Below are 19,514 nucleotides of genomic sequence, written 5' to 3'. Positions count from 1 at the left end.
GCGGTCCAAAAGAAAAACAGGCAAGTCCTGGAATACCCAGGTGCCTCAATCCACCCAGATGTGTGTTTAGGTTGCCACCTTAGATAAACCATTAATTAACAATCTCACATCTGTCATGGATATCACTCACCCAATCCACGTCTACTAGCATAGCATGGCATGATAAGCAAACGTAGAAAATAACTCCCAAAGGTTTGATAATAAACAGGTAATAGGTACTACCTCATCTACTTCCCATCCCACAATTTAATTAGATCCTAATCATGCAATGTGTGAGGATTGATCTAATGCAATAAAACTGGGTTGTAGAAAAAGGTATGATCAAAGTGTTACTTTCCTTGCTGATGATCCGCGAAACCTAGAGATTCAAAGTAATAGGCGGCGCACTCCGGGTATTCTATCGCAGACAAACAAACAAGCATACAATAAGTACTCATCTAATGCACAGGTAAAATTCAAATAGAAGATCTAACCAGAAAGTTCAACTTAAGAACCCTGGTTTGCAAAAAGAATCAAATCGAACGAAGCAAAAGAAATCAAACGGTGAAAGAAAACAACTTCATTCTAGTAATCTGGATCTATGTCAAATTTTACAGTAGCAAAAACTTGTTTAAGTTGATTATTCGGAAAGAGGGTTTCGAGATGAAACTCCAGGCGCTTGAATCGCCTGATTCCGATAAACGAGCGAAAAGTTATACTAAAACGAAAATCGGATCAGAAATCGCGATCAGAACATAATCGCGGAAAAATCCGACGAAAAAGAAAAACGACGAACGGATTTTTTTTCCTGAAAAAAAATGGCACGGATTTCGAGGGCGGCGAACCTCGGGCGACGCGCGGCTCCGGCGGATCGACGGCGGGGCGGCGGCGGTGGCTGGCGGCGGCTGGCTGGCGGCGGCTGGGCCTAGTGTTTCGGGGCGGCTGGCATTCGGGCTGGCTGGCCCCAGCTTATAAAGGCCCCGGCCAGGGGAGTCCTGGCCGAGTACGCCCATAGTCGGTTCCGCTCTTTTTTCTAAAATAATTACGCTCGGAAAAAAAATAAAAAGAAATACTAAACGGACTCCAAAAATCCTGAAATAAATTTTCCCGGGTTTCTAAAATCAAGCCCGATAAAGTGAACATTTATTTAGGCCCTAAATGCAATTTGGAAAAAACGCGCATTTTTCCTAAATTCAAATAAAAATACCAAAAAACTCCGAAATAAATCTTATTTGATTTTTTTATTAAATCCTCAATATTTCTATATTTTGGGAAAGTCATTTTATTCCCTCTCTCATATTTTTGTAATAGAAATAATTGATGATAAAAAATATAAAATCAAATGATCCTGTTTACAAAATTTGAGAAAACTCAAATATGTAAATAACGAAATCCCCAACTCTCTCCGTGGGTCCTTGAGTTGCTTAGGATTTTCTAGGATCAAAACCAAAAGCAAAATAAAATATGATATGCATGATGATCTAATGTATAACATTCCAAATTGAAAATTTGGGATTTTACAGTGGATACATAGAAAACACCATGTCCCTAGTAAGCCTCTAGTTGACTAGCTCGTTGATCAATAGATGGTTACGGTTTCCTAACCATGGACATTGGATGTCGTTGATAACGGGATCACATTATTAGGAGAATGATGTGATGGACAAGACCCAATCCTAAGCATAGCTCAAAGATCGTGTAGTTTGTTTGCTATAACTTTTCTGAATGTCAAGTATCATTTCCTTAGACCATGAGATTATGAAACTCCCGGATACTGTAGGGGTGCCTTGGGTGTGCCAAACGTCACAACGTAACTGGGTGACTATAAAGGTACACTACAGGTATCTCCGAAAGTGTCTGTTGGGTTGGCACGAATTGAGACTGGGATTTGTCACTCCATATGACGGAGAGGTATCTCTGGGCCCACTCGGTAATGCATCATCATAATGAGCTCAATGTGACCAAGTGGTTGATCATGGGATCATGCATTACGGTACGAGTAAAGTGACTTGCCGGTAACGAGATTGAACGAGGTATTGGGATATCGACGATCGAGTCTCGAGCAAGTAACGTACCGACTGACAAAGGGAATTGTATACGGATTGATTGAATCCTCGACATCGTGGTTCATCCGATGAGATCATCGAGGAGCATGTGGGAGCCAACATGGGTATCCAGATCCCGCTGTTGGTTATTGACCGGAGAGTCGTCTCGGTCATGTCTGCGTGTCTCCCGAACCCGTAGGGTCTACACACTTAAGGTTCGGTGACGCTAGGGTTGTTGAGATATTAGTATACGGTAACCCGAAAGATGTTCGGAGTCCCGGATGAGATCTCGGACGTCACGAGGAGTTCTGGAATGGTCCGGAGGTGAATATTTATATATAGGAAGTCAAGTTTCGGCCATCGGGAAAGTTTCAGGGGTAATCAGTATTGTACCGGGACCACCGGAAGGGTCCCGGGGGTCCACCGGGTGGGGCCACCTATCCCGGAGGGCTCCATGTGCTGAAGTGGGAGGGGAACCAGCCCCTAGTGGGCTGGTGCGCCCCCCTTGGGCCTCCCCTGCGTCTAGGGTTGGAAACCCTAGGGGTGTGGGGGGGGGGGGGCGCCCCACTTGGCTTGGGGGGCAAGCCACCCCCTTGGCCGCCGCCCCCCTTGGAGATAGGATCTCCTAGGGCCGGCGCCCCCCCTAGGGACCCTATATATAGTGGGAGGGAGGGAGGGCAGCCGCACCCTAGCCTCTGGCCTCTCCCTCTCCCTCCCGTGACACTCCTCCCTCTCCCTGTGCTTGGCGAAGCCCTGCCGAGATCACCGTTGCTTCCACCACCACGCCGTCGTGCTGCTGGATCTTCATCAACCTCTCCTTCCCCCTTGCTGGATAAAGTTGGAGGATACGTCTTCCAACCGTACGTGTGTTGAATGTGGAGGTGCCGTCCGTTCGGCGCTAGGTCATCGAGGATTCGGATCACGACGAGTACGACTCCATCAACCCCATTCTCTTGAACGCTTCTGCGCGCGATCTACAAGGGTATGTAGATGCACTCCTTTCTCCCTCGTTGCTAGATGACTCCATAGATTGATCTTGGTGATGTGTAGAAAATTTTAAAATTATGCTACATTCCCCAACAGATCCACCTAGTCAATATGATCTTTGGGAGACTTTGCTGAAGTCTGAGTATGCAAGAACCAAGAGTGAACTCAAGGACTGAGAGGTTGAGAAAGGAAAGCATGGTTGCTCTCTCATGACTGATGCTTGGACTGACATGAAGAGGAGAAGCATTATGAATCTTGTTACACATTGCTCGGAAGGTGTTAGCTTCATCAAGTCAAAGGAAACATCAGACACACCACATACAAGTGAGATGATCTTCAATCTAGTTGACAAGACAATTGAAGAATTAGGTGTTGAACATGTGGTGCAGGTTGTGACTGACAATGCTTCAAACAACATGGGAGCTAAGGATCTCTTGAATGTGAAGAGGCCGAAGATATTTTGGAGCTCGTGTGCGAGTCACACTGTCAATTTGATGCTCCAAGGGATTGGCAACTTAGCTAAGTTCAAGAAGATAATTGATCAAGCCAAGGCTTTCACAATATTTTTGTATGGGCACCATCGCACCTTAGAGTGCATGAGATCATTCACCAAGAAGAGAGAAATCATAAGGCCGGGAGTAACTAGATTTGCTTCCCAATTCCTCACTTTGCAAAGCCTTGCAGACAAGGCTGATTCACTAAGAAAGACAGTGGTTTCCTCTAAGTGGGATAAGATCAAGATGTGCACTCAAAGAAAGGAAAGGATGATACAGCCATAATTCTCAAGAAGCCGTTCTGGAAGGGTGTGAATCTTTGCATCAAGGTGTTCGAGCCATTGGTGAAGGTCCTCCGGTTGGTTGATGGTGATGCATGTTGGGGAACGCAGTAATTTCGAAAAAATTCCTACGCACATGCAAGATCATGGTGATGAATAGCAACGAGAGGGGAGAGTGTTTTCTACGTACCCTCGTAGACCGTAAGTGGAAGCGTTATGACAACGCGGTTGATGTAGTCGTACGTCTTCACGATCGACCGATGCTAGTACCAAACGTACGTCACCTCCGCGATATGCACACGTTCAGCTCAGTGACGTCCCGTGAACTCACGATCCAGTAGAGCTTCGTGGGTGAGTTTCGTCGGCACGACGGCGTGATGACGGTGATGATGTTGCTACCGAAACAGGGCTTCGCCTAAGCACCGCTACGATATAACTGAGGTGGATTATGGTGGAGGGGGGCACCGCACACGGCTAAAAGATCAACTGATCAACTTCTGTGTCCATGGGGTGCCCCCTCCCTCGTATATAAAGGAGTGGAGGAGGGGGAGGTCCGGCCCTCTCTATGGCGCGCCCTGGGGGAGTCCTACTCCCTCCGGGAGTAGGATTCCCCCCTTTCCTAGTAGAAGTAGGAGCCCTTCCAAGTAGGAGTAGGAGAGGAAGGAAGGAGGAGAGAGGGAGGAAGGAAAAGGGGGGCCGACCCCCTTCCCAATTCGGATTGGGCTTGGGCGGCGCGCCTCCCTCTTTTCCCTTCCCTCTCCTCTATTCCACTAAGGCCCAATAAGGCCCATATACTCCCCGGGGGGTTCCGGTAACCTCCTGGTACTCCGGAAAAATGCCCGAACCACTCGGAATCATTCCGATGTCCAAATATAGGATTCCAATATATCGATCTTTATGTCTCGACCATTTCGAGACTCCTCGTCATGTTGTGATCAAATCCGGGACTCCGAACTACCTTCGGTACATTAAAACACATAAACTCGTAATACCGATCGTCACCGAACGTTAAGCGTGCGGACCCTACGGGTTCGAGAACTATGTAGAAATGACCGAGACTCATCTCCGGTCAATAACCAATAGTGGAACCTGGATGCTCATATTGGTTCCTACATATTCTACGAAGAACTTTATCGGTCAAACCGCATAGCGGTATACATTGTTCCCTTTGTCATTGGTATGTTACTTGCCCGAGATTCGATCGTCGGTGTCTCAATACCTAGTTCAATCTCGTTAACGGAAAGTCTCTTTACTCGTTCCGTAATGCAACATCCCGTAACTAACTCATTAGTCACATTGCTTGCAAGGCTTATAGTGATGTGCATTACCCAAAGGGACCAGAGACACCTCTCCAACAATCGGAGTGACAAATCCTAATCTCGATCTATGCCAACTCAACAAACACCATCGCAGACACCTGTAGAGCACCTTTATAATCACCTAGTTACGTTGTGACATTTGGTAGCACACAAAGTGTTCCTCCGGTATTCGGGAGTTGCATGATCTCATAGTCATAGGAACATGTATAGTTATGGAGAAAGCAAAAGCAACAAACTAAATGACCATCGTGCTAAGCTAACGGATGGGTCAAGTCAATCACATCATTCTCTAATGATGTGATCCCGTTAATCAATTGACAACTCATGTCTATGGTTTAGGAAACATAACCATCATTGATTCAGTGGGCTAGTCAAGTAGAGGCAAACTAGTGACACTTTATTTGTCTATGTATTCACACATGTACTAAGTTTCCGGTTAATACAATTCTAGCATGAATAATAAACATTTATCATGATATAAGGAAATATAAATAAAAACTTTATTATTGCCTCTAGGGCATATTTCCTTCAGTCTCCCACTTGCACTAGAGTCAATAATCTAGTTCACATCGTCATGTGATTTAACATCAATAGTTCACATCTTTATGTGATTAGTTCATATCTCCATGTGACTAATACCCAAAGGGTTTACTAGAGTCAATAATCTAGTTCACATTGCTATGTGATTAACACCCAAAGAGTGATCATGTTTTGCTTGTGAGAGAAGTTTAGTCTACGGGTCTGCAACATTCATATCCGTTTGTATTTCGCAAATTTCTGTGTCCACAATGCTCTGCACAGAGCTACTCTAGCTAATTTCTCCCACTTTCAATATGTATCCAGATCGAGACTTAGAGTCATCTAGATTGATGTAAAAAGCTTGCATTGACATAACTCTTTATGACGAACTCTTTTATCACTTCCATAACCAAGAAATAGTTCCTTAGTCTTTCAAGGATAATTTTGACCACTGTCCAGTGATCTACTCCTAGATCACTATTGTACTCCCTTGCCAGAATCATGCTAAGGTATACAATAGGACTGGCACACAACATAGTGATGTCTACTACTCAACCTTCTTCTTGTAGAAATTGTTGGGCCTCCAAGTGCAGAGGTTTGTAGGACAGTAGCAAATTTCCCTCAAGTGGATGACCTAAGGTTTATCAATCCGTAGGAGGCGTAGGATGAAGATGGTCTCTCTCAAGCAACCCTGCAACCAAATAACAAAGAGTATCTTATGTCCCCAACACACCCAATACAATGGTAAATTGTATAGGTGCACTAGTTCGGCGAAGAGATGGTGATACAAGTGGTATATGGATAGTAGATATAGGTTTTTGTAATCTGAAATTATAAAAACAGCAAGGTAACTAATGATAAAAGTGAGCGTAAACGGTATTGCAATGCGTGGAAATAAGGCCTAGGGTTCATACTTTCACTAGTGCAAGTTCTCTCAACAATACTAACATAATTGGATCACATAACTATCCCTCAACATGCAACAAAGAGTCACTAATAGAGGAGAACGAACGAAGAGATTATGGTAGGGTACGAAACCACCTCAAAGTTATTCTTTCCAATCAATCCGTTGGGCTATTCCTATAAGTGTCACAAACAGCCCTAGAGTTCATACTAGAATAACACCTTAAGACACAAATCAACCAAAACCCTAATTTCACCTAGATACTCCAATGTCACCTCAAGTATCCGTGGGTATGATTATACGATATGCGTCACACAATCTGAGATTCATCTATTCAACCAACACATAGAACCTCAAAGAGTGCCCCAAAGTTTCTACCGGAGAATCATGACGAAAACGTGTGCCAACCCCTATGCATAGGTTCATGGGCGGAACCCGCAAGTTGATAACCAAAACATACATCAAGTGAATCACGTGGTATCCCATTGTCACCGTAGATATCCACGGTAAGACATACATCAAGTGTTCTCAAATCTTTAAAGACTCAATCTGATAATATAACTTCAAAGTGGAAACTCAATTCATTACAAGAGAGTAGAGGGGGGAAGAAACATCATAGGATCCAAATATAATAGCAAAGCTCGCGATACATCAAGATCGTATCACCTCAAGAACACGAGAGAGAGAGAGATCAAACACATAGCTACTGGTACATACCCTCAGCCCCGAGGGAGAACTACTCCTCCTCATCATGGAGAGCACCGGGATGATGAAGATGGCCACCGGAGAGGGATTCCCCCCTCCGGCAGGGTGCCGGAACGGGTCTAGATTGGTTTTCGGTGGCTACAGAGGCTTCTGGCGGCGGAGCTCCCGATCTATTGTCTGTTCTGGAAGTTTTAGGATACGTAGGTATATATGGGTGCAGGAAGTACGTCGGTGGAGCTTCGGGGGCCCCACGACGCAGGGGGCGCGCCCTAGGGGGTGGGCGCGCCCCCACCCTCGTGAGCACCTCCCTTGGCTCCTAACGTGGGGTCCAAGTCCATCCGGTAGCTTTCCTTCCAAAAATAACTTCTCCAGTTGATTTCATTCCGTTTCAACTCCGTTTGATATTCCTTTTCTTCGAAACACCGAAATAGGCAAAAACAACAATTCTGGGCTGGGCGTCAGGTTAATAGAGTCCCAAAAATAATATAAAAGTGGATAATAAAGCCCAATATTGCCCAAAACAGTAGATAACATAGCATGGAGGAATCAAAAATTATAGATACGTTGGAGACGTATCAAGCATCCCCAAGCTTAATTCCTGCTCGTCCTCGAGTAGGTAAATGATAAAAGAAAGAATTTTTTATGTGGAATGCTAGTTGGCATAATTTCAATGGAATTCTTCTTAATTGTGGTATGAATATTCAGATCCGAAAGACTCAAGACAAAAGTTCATATTGACATAAAAATAATAATACTTCAAGCATACTAACTAAGTAATCATGTCTTCTCAAAATAACATGGCCAAAGGAAGTTCATCCCTACAACATAATAGTTTAGTCATGCTCCATTTTCATCACACAAGAATGCTCTCATCATGCACAACCCCGATTACAAGCCAAGCAATTGTTTCATACTTTAGTAATCTCAAACCTATAAACTTTCACGCAATATATGAGCGCGAGCCATGGATATAGCACTATGGGTGGAATAGAATAATGAGGGGGTTATGTGGAGAAGAAAAAAAAGGAGAAAGTCTCACATCAACGAGGCTAATCAATGGGCTATGGAGATGCCCACCGATTGATGTTAATGCAAGCAGTAGGGATTGCCATGCAACAGATGCACTAGAGCTATAAATGTATGAAAGCTCAACAAAAGAAACTAAGTGGGTGTGCATCCAACTTGCTTGCTCACGAAGACCTAGGGCACTTGAGGAGGCCCATTGTTGGAATATACAAGCCAAGTTCTATAATGAAAAATTCCCACTAGTATATGAAAGTGAAAACATGAGAGACTCTCTACTATGAAGATCATGGTGCTACTTTGAAGCACAAGTGTGGTAAAAGGATAGTAACATTGTCCCTTCTCTCTTTTTCTCTCATTTTTTTGGGCCTTCTCTTTTTTTATGGCCTTTCTCTTTTTTCGGGCCTTCTCTTTTTTATGGCCTTTCTATTTTTTGTTTTATTCCTCACTTGGGACAATGCTCTAATAATGATGATCATCACACTTCTATTTATTTACAACTCAATGATTACAAGTCGATACTAGAACAAAGATGACTCTATATGAATGCCTCCGGCGGTGTACCGGGATATGCAATGAACCAAGAGTGACATGTATGAAAGAATTATGAATGGTGGCTTTGCCACAAATACGATGTCAACTACATGATCATGCTAAGCAATATGACAACGATAAATGTGTCATGATGAACGGAATGATGGAAAGTTGCATGGCAATATATCTCGGAATGGCTATGGAAATGCCATAATAGGTAGGTATGGTGGCTGTTTTGAGGAAGATATAAGGAGGTTTATGTGTGACAGAGCGTATCATATCACGGGGTTTGGATGCACCGGCGAAGTTTGCACCAACTCTCAATGTGAGAAAGGGCAATGCACGGTACCGAAGAGGCTAGCAAGGATGGAAGGGTGAGAGTGCGTATAATCCATGGACTCAACATTAGTTAGAAAGAACTCACATACTTATTGCAAAAATCTACAAGTCATTAAAAACCTCGGCACTACGCGCATGCTCCTAGGGGGATATATTGGTAGGAAAAGACCATCGCTCGTCCCCGACCGCCACTCATAAGGATGCACAAGCCAGGTACACTTCATGCTTCAAATTTGTTACATAACGTTTACCATACGTGCATGCTACGGGACTTGCAAACTTCAACACAAGCATTTCTCAATTTCACAACTACTCAACTAGCGTGACTTTGATATTATTACCCCCATGTCTCAAAACAATCATCAAGCATCAAACTTCTCTTAGTATTCAAAACACTCATAAGAAAATTTTACTAATCTTGAATACCTAGCATATTAGGATTTTAAGCAAATTACCATGATATTTAAGACTCTCAAAATAATATAAGTGAAGTATGAGAGTTCATCTATTTCTTCAAAATAAAACTACCACCATGCTCTAAAATATATAAGTGAAGCACTAGTGCAAATGACAAACTACTCCGAAAGATATAAGTGAAGATCAATGAGTAGTCGAATAATTATGCAACTATGTGAAGACTCTATAACATTTAATAATTTCAGATCTTGGTATTTTATTAAAACATCAAGAAAAGCAAAATAAAATAAAATGACGCTCCAAGCAAAACACATATCATGTGGCGAATAAAAATATAGCTCCAAGTAAAGTTACCGATGAACGAAGACGAAAGAGGGGATTCCTTCCGGGGCATCCCCAAGCTTAGGCTTTTGGTTGTCCTTGAATATTACCTTGGGGTGCCTTGGGAATCCCCAATCTTAGGCTCTTGCCACTCCTTATTCCATAGTCCATCGAATCTTTACCCAAAACTTGAAAACTTCACAACACAAAACTTAAAGTAGAAAACTCGTAAGCTCCGTCAGCGAAAGAAAAAAAAACACTACTTCAAGGTACTGTAATGAACTCATTATTTATTTATATTGGTGTTAAACCTACTGTATTCCAACTTATCTATGGTTTATAAACTACTTTACTAGCCATAGATTCATCAAAATAAGCAAACAACACACGAAAAACAGAATCTATCAAAAACAGGACAGTCTGTAGTAATCTGGATCAAACGTATACTTATGGAACTCATAAAATTCTCAAATAAATTGCTGGACATGAGTAATTTATCTATTAATCATCTTCAAAAATAATTAACTAAATAGCATTCTCCAAATAAAAATGGCAGAAATTCTCGTGAGCGCTAAAGTTTCTGTTTTTTACAGCATGATCAACAAGACTTTCCCCAAGTCTTCCCAAAGGTTCTACTTGGCACAAACACTAATTAAAGACATAAAACCACATCTAAACATAGGCTAGATGAATTATTTATTACTAAACAGGAACAAAAAGCAAGGAACTAAAATAAAATTGGGTTGCCTCCCAACAAGCGCTATTGTTTAATGCCCCTAGCTAGGCATGATGATTTCAATGATGCTCATATAAAAGATAAGAATTCTAACATAAAGAGAGCATCATGAAGAATATGACTAACACATTTAAGTCTAACCCACTTCCTATGCATAGGTATTTTGTGAAAAAACAACTTACGGGAGCAATAATCAACTAGCATAGGAGGGCAAAACAAGCATAACTTCAAAATTTTAAGCACATAGAGAGGAAATTTGATATTATTGCAATTCCTACAAGCATATATTACTCCCTCATAATAATTTTAAGTAGAATCATGAATGAATTAAACAATATAACCAGCACCTAAAGCATTCTTTTCATGATCTACAAGCATAGAATTTTTATTACTCTCCACATAAGCAAAATTCTTCTCATTCGGAATAGTGGGAGTATCATAAGAGACTTGAATACTATAAATTGTTTCCACATTAAAAGAGTAATGTTCAGAAAAAGGGTAATCATAATCATGACAAGTTTTATAAATATAATCATCACTACTTTTTATAGCATATGTATCATCACAATAATTATTATAAGTAGGAGGCATGCTATCATCATTATAAATTTGCATATCAAAACTTGGGAGACTAAAAATATCATCTTCATTAAACGTAGCATCCCCAAGGTTGGGACAAACATTAATTGCAGCAAATATATTCTCAAAAACATCATTTTCATCAAACATAGCATCCCCAAGCTTGGGCCTTTTCATATCATAAGCATAATCACTCTCATCATTAATAGTATGGATAGCACCAATAGTATAGCAATTATCATATTCTTCCAAGCAAGTGCCAAAAAGATTTTCAAGATCATAAGAAGTATCATTATCTTCAACAATTATATTTTCATGAGGCACAATAGTAATAGGAGCAGCATTATTTGGGAGAGATATCTTTTTACCTCTCTTCCTTTTTCTTTTCTTCTTCTTCACCACATCATGTGTGGGTTCAATCCTCTTTTTGGAGCTCCTTATTAATGAGATTGGTTGAATAGGAGGCTCCTCCTTGTTACCTGATTCATCATAAGAAATAATGGTAGGATATTGGGAAGTCTCTTCCCTTTCATTAGTATTCTCTTCATCTTCTATTTGTTTTCTTTTCTTTATGTAGTTGGCAATATAAGGATTTTCAATGCAATTCACCGCACAATACATATAAATTTCCTCAAGATCAAAACCAAGAAGTCTATCAAGATTAAACTTTGGAATACCCTCAGTTATACGTTTCATTTCCTCATACCCCAAAAGAAGACTAAGCTCTTTATGATGCTCAAGGGTAATCAAATTATCATAATTTTTGGATACGATTCGGTCATGAAACAATTTGCATTGGAGATTTAAATGACCATGTTCATTGCAAAGTTCACAAGGGGCGCGAAAATATTGATTTTTTCAGCACAATCATCAAGACTTTCTTGCAACAATTTAGTTTCTTAGTACTTATGCCTCTTGCAATATCTATCTTCGCTATTTGGTGTGTACTTACAAACCCAATGCACTCCACAAAAATTGACATGTTTATAGGAGACATTTTCATCATAACTAGTGCAATCATCATTAGTATTATGGATATTCAAAGAATTCGTACTAACAACATTGCAATCATGCTCATCATTCACATATTTTATGCCAAGCATTCTATGTAATTCTTCTTCTAGCATTTGAGCACAATTTTCCTTTCCATCATACTCACGAAAGATATTAAAAAGGTGAAGCATATGAGACAAACTCAATTCCATTTTTTATTATAGTTTTCTTTTATAAACTAAACTAGTGATAAAACAAGAAACTAAAAGACTCGATTGCAAGATCTAAAGATATACCTTCAAGCACTCACCTCCCTGGCAACGGCGCCAGAAAAGAGCTTGATGTCTACTACACAACCTTCTTCTTGTAGACATTGTTGGGCCTCCAAGTGCAGAGGTTTGTAGGACAGTAGCAAATTTCCCTCAAGTGGATGACCTAAGGTTTATCAATCCATAGGAGGCGTATGATGAAGATGGTCTCTCTCAAGCAACCCTGCAACCAAATAACAAAGAGTCTCTTGTGTCCCCAACACACCCAATACAATGGTAAATTGTATAGGTGCACTAGTTCGGCGAAGAGATGGTGATACAAGTGGTATATGGATAGTAGATATAGGTTTTTGTAATCTGAAATTATAAAAACAGCAAGGTAATTAATGATAAAAGTGAGCATAAACGGTATTGCAATGCGTGGAAATAAGGCCTAGGGTTCATACTTTCACTAGTGCAAGTTCTCTCAACAATACTAACATAATTGGATCACATAACTATCCCTCAACATGCAACAAAGAGTCACTCCAAAGTCACAAATAGCGGAGAATGAACGAAGAGATTATGGTAGGGTACGAAACCACCTCAAAGTTATTCTTTCCAATCAATCCGTTGGGCTATTCCTATAAGTGTCACAAAGAGCCCTAGAGTTCGTACTAGAATAACACCTTAAGACACAAATCAACCAAAACCCTAATGTCACCTAGATACTCCAATGTCACCTCAAGTATCCGTGGGTATGATTATACGATATGCGTCACACAATCTCAGATTCATCTATTCAACCAACACATAGAACCTCAAAGAGTGCCCCAGAGTTTCTACCGGAGAATCACGACGAAAACATGTGCCAACCCCTATGCATATGTTCATGGGCGGAACCCGCAAGTTTATCACCAAAACATACATCAAGTGAATCACGTGAATATCCACGACAAGACATACATCAAGTGTTCTCAAATCTTTAAAGACTCAATCCGATAATATAACTTCAAAGGGGAAACTCAATTCATTACAAGAGAGTAGAGGGGGGAAGAAACATCATAGGATCCAAATATAATAGCAAAGCTCACGATGCATCAAGATCGTATCACCTCAAGAACATGAGAGAGAGAGATCAAACACATAGCTACTGGTACATACCCTCAGCCCCGAGGGAGAACTACTCCCTCCTCGTCATGGAGAGCACCGGGATGATGAAGATGGCCACCGGAGAGGGATTCCCCCCTCCGACAGGGTGCCGGAACGGGTCTAGATTGGTTTTCGGTGGCTACGGAGGCTTCTGGCGGCGAAACTCCCTATCTATTGTCTGTTCTGGAAGTTTTAGGATATGTAGGTATATATGGGTGCAGGAAGTACGTCGGTGGAGCTTCGGGGGCCCCACGAGGTAGGTGGCGTGCCCTAGGGGGGTGGGCGCGCCCCCATCCTCGTGAGCACCTCCCTTGGCTCCTGACGTGGGGTCCAAGTCCATCCGGTAGCTTTCCTTCCAAAAATAACTTCTCCAGTTGATTTCGTTCCGTTTCGACTCCGTTTGATATTCCTTTTCTTTGAAACAGTGAAATAGGCAAAAACAGCAATTCTGGGCTGGGCCTCAGGTTAATAGAGTCCCAAAAATAATATAAAAGTGGATAATAAAGCCCAATATTGCCCAAAACAGTAGATAACATAGCATGGAGCAATAAAAAATTATAGATACGTTGGAGACGTATCACATAGCATACTTTATAGAACCTATGACTGAGGCATAGGGAATGACTTTTCATTCTCTTTCTATTTTCTGCCGTGGTCGGGTTTTGAGTCTTTACTCAACTTCACACCTTGCAACACAGGCAAGAACTCCTTCTTTGACTTTTACATTTTGAACTATTTCAATATCTTGTCAAGCTATGTACTCATTGAAAAATCTTATCAAGCGTCTTGATCTATCTCTATAGATCTTGATGCTCAATGTGTAAGAAGCTTCACCGAGGTCTTTCTTTGAAAAACTCTTTTCAAACACTCCTTTATGCTTTCCATAAAATTCTACATTATTTCCGATCAACAATATGTCATTCACATATACTTATCAGAAATGATGTAGTGCTCCCACTCACTTTGTTGTAAATACAGGCTTCACCGCAAGTCTGTATAAAACCATATTCTTTGATCACTTTATCAAAGTATATATTCCAACTCCGAGATACTTGCACCAGTCCATAGATGGATCGCTGGAGCTTGCACACTTTGTTAGCACCTTTAGGATTGAAAAAACCTTCTTGTTGCATCATATACAACTCTTCTTTAAGAAATCCATTCAGGAATGCAGTTTTGACATCCATTTGCCAGATTTCATAAAATATGGCAATTGCTAACATGATTCAGACAGACTTAAGCATCACTACGAGTGAGAAAATCACATCATAGTCAACATCTTGAACTTGTCGAAAACCTTTTGCGACAATTCGAGCTTTGTAGATAGTAACACTACTATCAATGTCCGTCTTCCTCTTGAAAATCCATTTATTCTTAATGGCTCAACGATCAACGGGCAAATCAATCAAAGTCCATACTTTGTTCTAATACATGGATCTCATCTTATATTTCATGGCTTCAAGCCATTTCGCAGAATCTAGGCTCATCATCGCTTCCTCATAGTTCATAGTTCGTCATGGTCAAGTAACATGACCTCCAGAACAGGATTACCGTACCACTCAGGTGCGAAACATATTCTAGTTGACCTACGAGGTTCGGTAGTAACTTGATCTGAAGTTTCATGATCATCATCATTAACTTCCTCACTAATTGGTGTAGGAATCACTAGAACTGATTTCTGTGATGAACTACTTTCCAATTCAGAAGAAGGTACAATTACCTCATCAAGTTTTACATTCCTCCCAATCACTTCTTTTGAGAGAAACTTCTTCTCTAGAAAGGATCCATCCTTAGCAACAAATATCTTGCCTTCGGATCTGTGATAGAAGGTGTACCCAACAGTTTCCTTTGGGTATCCTATGAAGACGCATTTCTCCGATTTGGGTTCGAGCTTATCAGGTTGAAACTTTTTCACATAAGCATCATAGCCCCAAACTTTAAGAAATGACATCTTAGGTTTCTTGCTAAACCACAGTTCATATGGTGTCATCTCAATGGATTTAGACAGTGCCCTATTTAACGTGAATGCAGCTGTCTCTAATGCATAACCCCAAAACGAAGTGATAAATCGGTAAGAGACATCATAGATTGCACCATATCTAATAAAATACGGTTATGACGTTTGGACACACCATTACGCTGTGGTGTTCCAGGTGGCATGAGTTGCGAAACTATTCCGCATTGTTTGAAATGAAGACCAAACTCGTAACTCAAATATTCTCCTCCACGATCAGATCACAGAAACTTTATTTTCTTGTTACGATGATTTTCCACTTCACTCTAAAATTCTTTGAACTTTTCAAATGTTTCATACGTATGTTTCATCAAGTAGATATACCCATATCTGCTCAAATCATCTGCGAACATCAGAAAATAACGATACCCGCCGCGAGCCTCAACACTCATCAGATTGCATACATCAGTATGTATTATTTCCAATAAGTCGGTTGCTTGCTCCATTATTTTGGAGAATGGAGTTTTAGTCATCTTGCCCATGAGGCATGGTTCGCAAGCATCAAATGATTGATAATCAAGTGATTCCAAAAGCCCATCAGCATGGAGTTTCTTCATGCGCTTTACACCAATATGACCTAAACGGCAGTGCCACATATAAGTTGCACTATAATTATTTACTTTGCATCTTTTGGCTTCAATATTATGAATATGTGTATTACTATGTGTCGGTGTACTGGAGTAGGGGTACCCTAGTATCCCGAACTTGTGCACGGGCAGTCGCAGCACCCCGCGGCAAGGCTTGCCGCGGTGGCCGCCAAGACCCTCCGCGGCTACATTGAAGACCATTCAAGAACAAAGTACTCAAACCAAGGCCCCGGCAAGAGGAGCTTGCCGGGAAGGCTAGCAAAAGCATCCAAGGACCCCGGCAAGAGGAGCTTGCCGGGAAGGCCAACCAAGGCATACCAAGAAAACTTGCCGCGACGCGCCACGCGTCCCGGCAAGGCCCGGTGAGCGACAAGCTCCCGAACACGACAAGATGACGACCGCGGCAAGGAGCTTGCCGCGGGAAACCCCCACTTCGTGCCCGCGCTCCAGCACACCTGCCAACGTGTCGCTCTAGGACCCTCCCAAGCACACGTGGCAGGAGGCCGTGTAGCTAGGGGTGCGAGGTGGCAAGCAGGCGCTGACAAGATAACCACCGTGGCAAACGGTGGCGTCCCTAGCGGTCCCTTTCGGTATTGTTTAGGCGACACAGACGGGCAATTAATGCCCTTGTCCCCTGCCGCCAGGGTTAGGTATGATAACACTGTAGCAGGTAGCTGTACCTACCACAGCACCTTTCCATTTTTGCCCTTTACCTCCGTTGCCATGTCGGTAACCCCTTGAGCATATAAAAGGAGGCCCGTATGCAACGAGGGGGGGGATAGCCAGTTCGAACTCTCACGCTCGGTCTTGCTAGCTGCTGGAGTGTACTGTAGCACTCCGCGCTCCCGAGCTAGAAATCAATACAAACCACAAAGCAGGTGTAGGGTTTTATGCACCCGTGCGGCCCGAACCTGGGTAAATCGCCCGCGTGCTCCACCTCGATCTGCTCTTTGCGCGACCTCTGCCCCCACCGAACCGAAAGGGACCCGGTCCGCCGGTCCCATAGGTGCCCGTGGATCAGATACCCCGGCATCTCTGGCGCGCCAGGTAGGGGGCGTCGAAGTTGTGTGAACCAGATCCGGCGTTCCCGCGAGCTAGATCTTCATCATCTTCATCAACATGCCGCCGAAGAAGAAAGTTTCGGAGGCAGCTGCTCCGTCCGCGCCGAGCCAGCCACCGCCGGAGCAAACGGTTGGTGGGGCAGGCACCGGCGGAAGGACACGCGTCGACGAGGGAACTCACGGTGCTGCCAGGTCCCAGGACAAGGCTGCGCTGCCCATCGGCGGCGTAGCCGGCTCCCACAACGACCGGGCGCACTTCAAGACCTCGGCGTCCGTGCATGCACCGCGCCCATCTCAGGAGGCGCGGGACCGGCAGCGTCATGGTACCCATGGTACCATGCATTCGCTAGATCAAGATCGAGCTGGTGGATCTCGGAGCGCTCAGGACCACCATGCACGTCAACCTGCTGGCGCGAGCGAGACACGGTCGCCTGGACGAGATACTGCTCCTTCTAACGTAGTTAGAAGTCCGAGCATATCCCGCTCCTCGCACTGTTCGCCACCGCCACCCGCCACCGCAGCAGAAGCTTTGGTGCGAGCTCAGCTGCTCCTAGACTACCCTCCAGCGGCGGACAAGGTGGACGACTGGAGAGCCACTATCCAGAGTCTCATCGGCTTCGCCAACGGCGACACTCCACGGCAGCCGAGCACGTCTCAACCGCGGCAAGCCAGCCAGGCACGAGCCAGGGACGACAAGACTGGTGGGGGTGCAACTACTGTGCACTCTCCACCCCGAAGGCCAAGATCGACGACTCGCCGGGTCCACCTCGACAGCGACTCCACCGCGTCGTCAGATCTGCGAGCTCGCCGCGATCAGCGCCAAGTTCTTCAAGAACGACAACAAGAAGATGCTCGTACTCGCATCGAGCGCCGGAGAGAAGCGCGGCGTCAATCAGACCAGCGCGCTGGGCCCTCTATTGACATGCATGCGCCAGGGGAACCAGGCAACTTGCCGTACGCGGTAGGTTTCCCTGCGTTCACTCGTGAGCTGCGGCAAGTCCAGTGGCCCAGTACGAAGAATTTCAAACCAGATGTACCAGAGAAGTACGACGGCAAGTCGCATCCGTCGGAGTTCCTCAGCATCTACACCATCACGGTGTAGGCTGCTGGGGGGGGGACGATAAGATCCTTGCCAACTACTTCCCGTTGGTGCTCAAGCCCAACGTCAGGTCTTGGCTCATGCACTTGCCGGACAACTCCATATCCTCCTGGGCTGATCTATGCCATCAGTTTGTCGGCGCCTTCACAGGCGGCCACAAACCTCATGGCCAAGAGAGCGATCTCCATCTGCTCGTCTAGAAGGAAGGAGAGCCCCTACGCAAGTATATCCAGAGGTTCAGCCGTGTACAGCACAACATCCCAAATATCCACCCCGCCGCGGTAATCAGCGCGTTCCATCAGAACGTGCGTAACCGCAGGATGCGGGAAGAGATGGCGATGTGCAAGATTCGGGACGTCAGCGAGCTATATGCCCTGGCCGACAAGTGTGCACGCGCTGAGGAAGGGAGGAAATTCCCCGGAGAAAGCACTGGAGCAGGGGGATCTGACAGCGAGGATGCCGCCCCGGCAAAGAAAAACCGGCGGCGCAACAACAGGAAGAAGCAGAACAAAGAGGTGCTGGTCGTCGAGCAGTCCAGCAGCGACAGCGGCGCCAAGCGAGCCAAGGTCGGTAGCTCCGGCAAGGAGGTTGCCGCATGCACCAACTGCCAGGCTGTGGCGGCCACCGACAAGCAGGACAGCTCCGACAACCAATACTGCAAGATTCACCGCACCAAGGGCCACGACCTCTGGAGCTGCAAGAAAGTCGAGCAGCTCGTCCAGCAGCAAAGAGCTGAGTACGAACAGCGCGACAAGGAGAGGGCCCAAGGGGTTGCTGAAGAACCCAGCAAGAAGCGCGCCGGACGGGGAGGGCGCCGCGGCAAGGCCAAGCAGCGGCAAGGAGACAGGCCTCCCCGCAGCCGCGGCAACGATGAAGATGACGACGACGAAGACATGGATGATGTTGAGACCAGTGAACAGGAGTTTCAGAAAGCCACAGAGGTCTTGTGCGTTGACGGCGGTGCTTCTCTGCACACTTCACACCGCCAACTCAAGCAATGGGCGCGGGAAGTCAATGCAGCGGAACCGCCTATCGAATCATGCAAGCTTCTGAAATGGTCCAGCACGCCTATCATCTTTGACATTGAGGACCACCCTGATCGCACAACTGCGGTCGGGTTCCTGCCGATGTTGGTTTCGCCAACTATCCGCAACCTCAAGGTCACTAAGATGTTAGTT

This window comes from Triticum urartu, chromosome 6A (assembly GCF_056163025.1).
Source record: "Triticum urartu cultivar PI428250 chromosome 6A, HENAU_Tu73, whole genome shotgun sequence".
Classification (NCBI taxonomy): Eukaryota; Viridiplantae; Streptophyta; class Magnoliopsida; order Poales; family Poaceae; genus Triticum; species Triticum urartu.
This window is presented reverse-complemented; position numbering follows the sequence as displayed.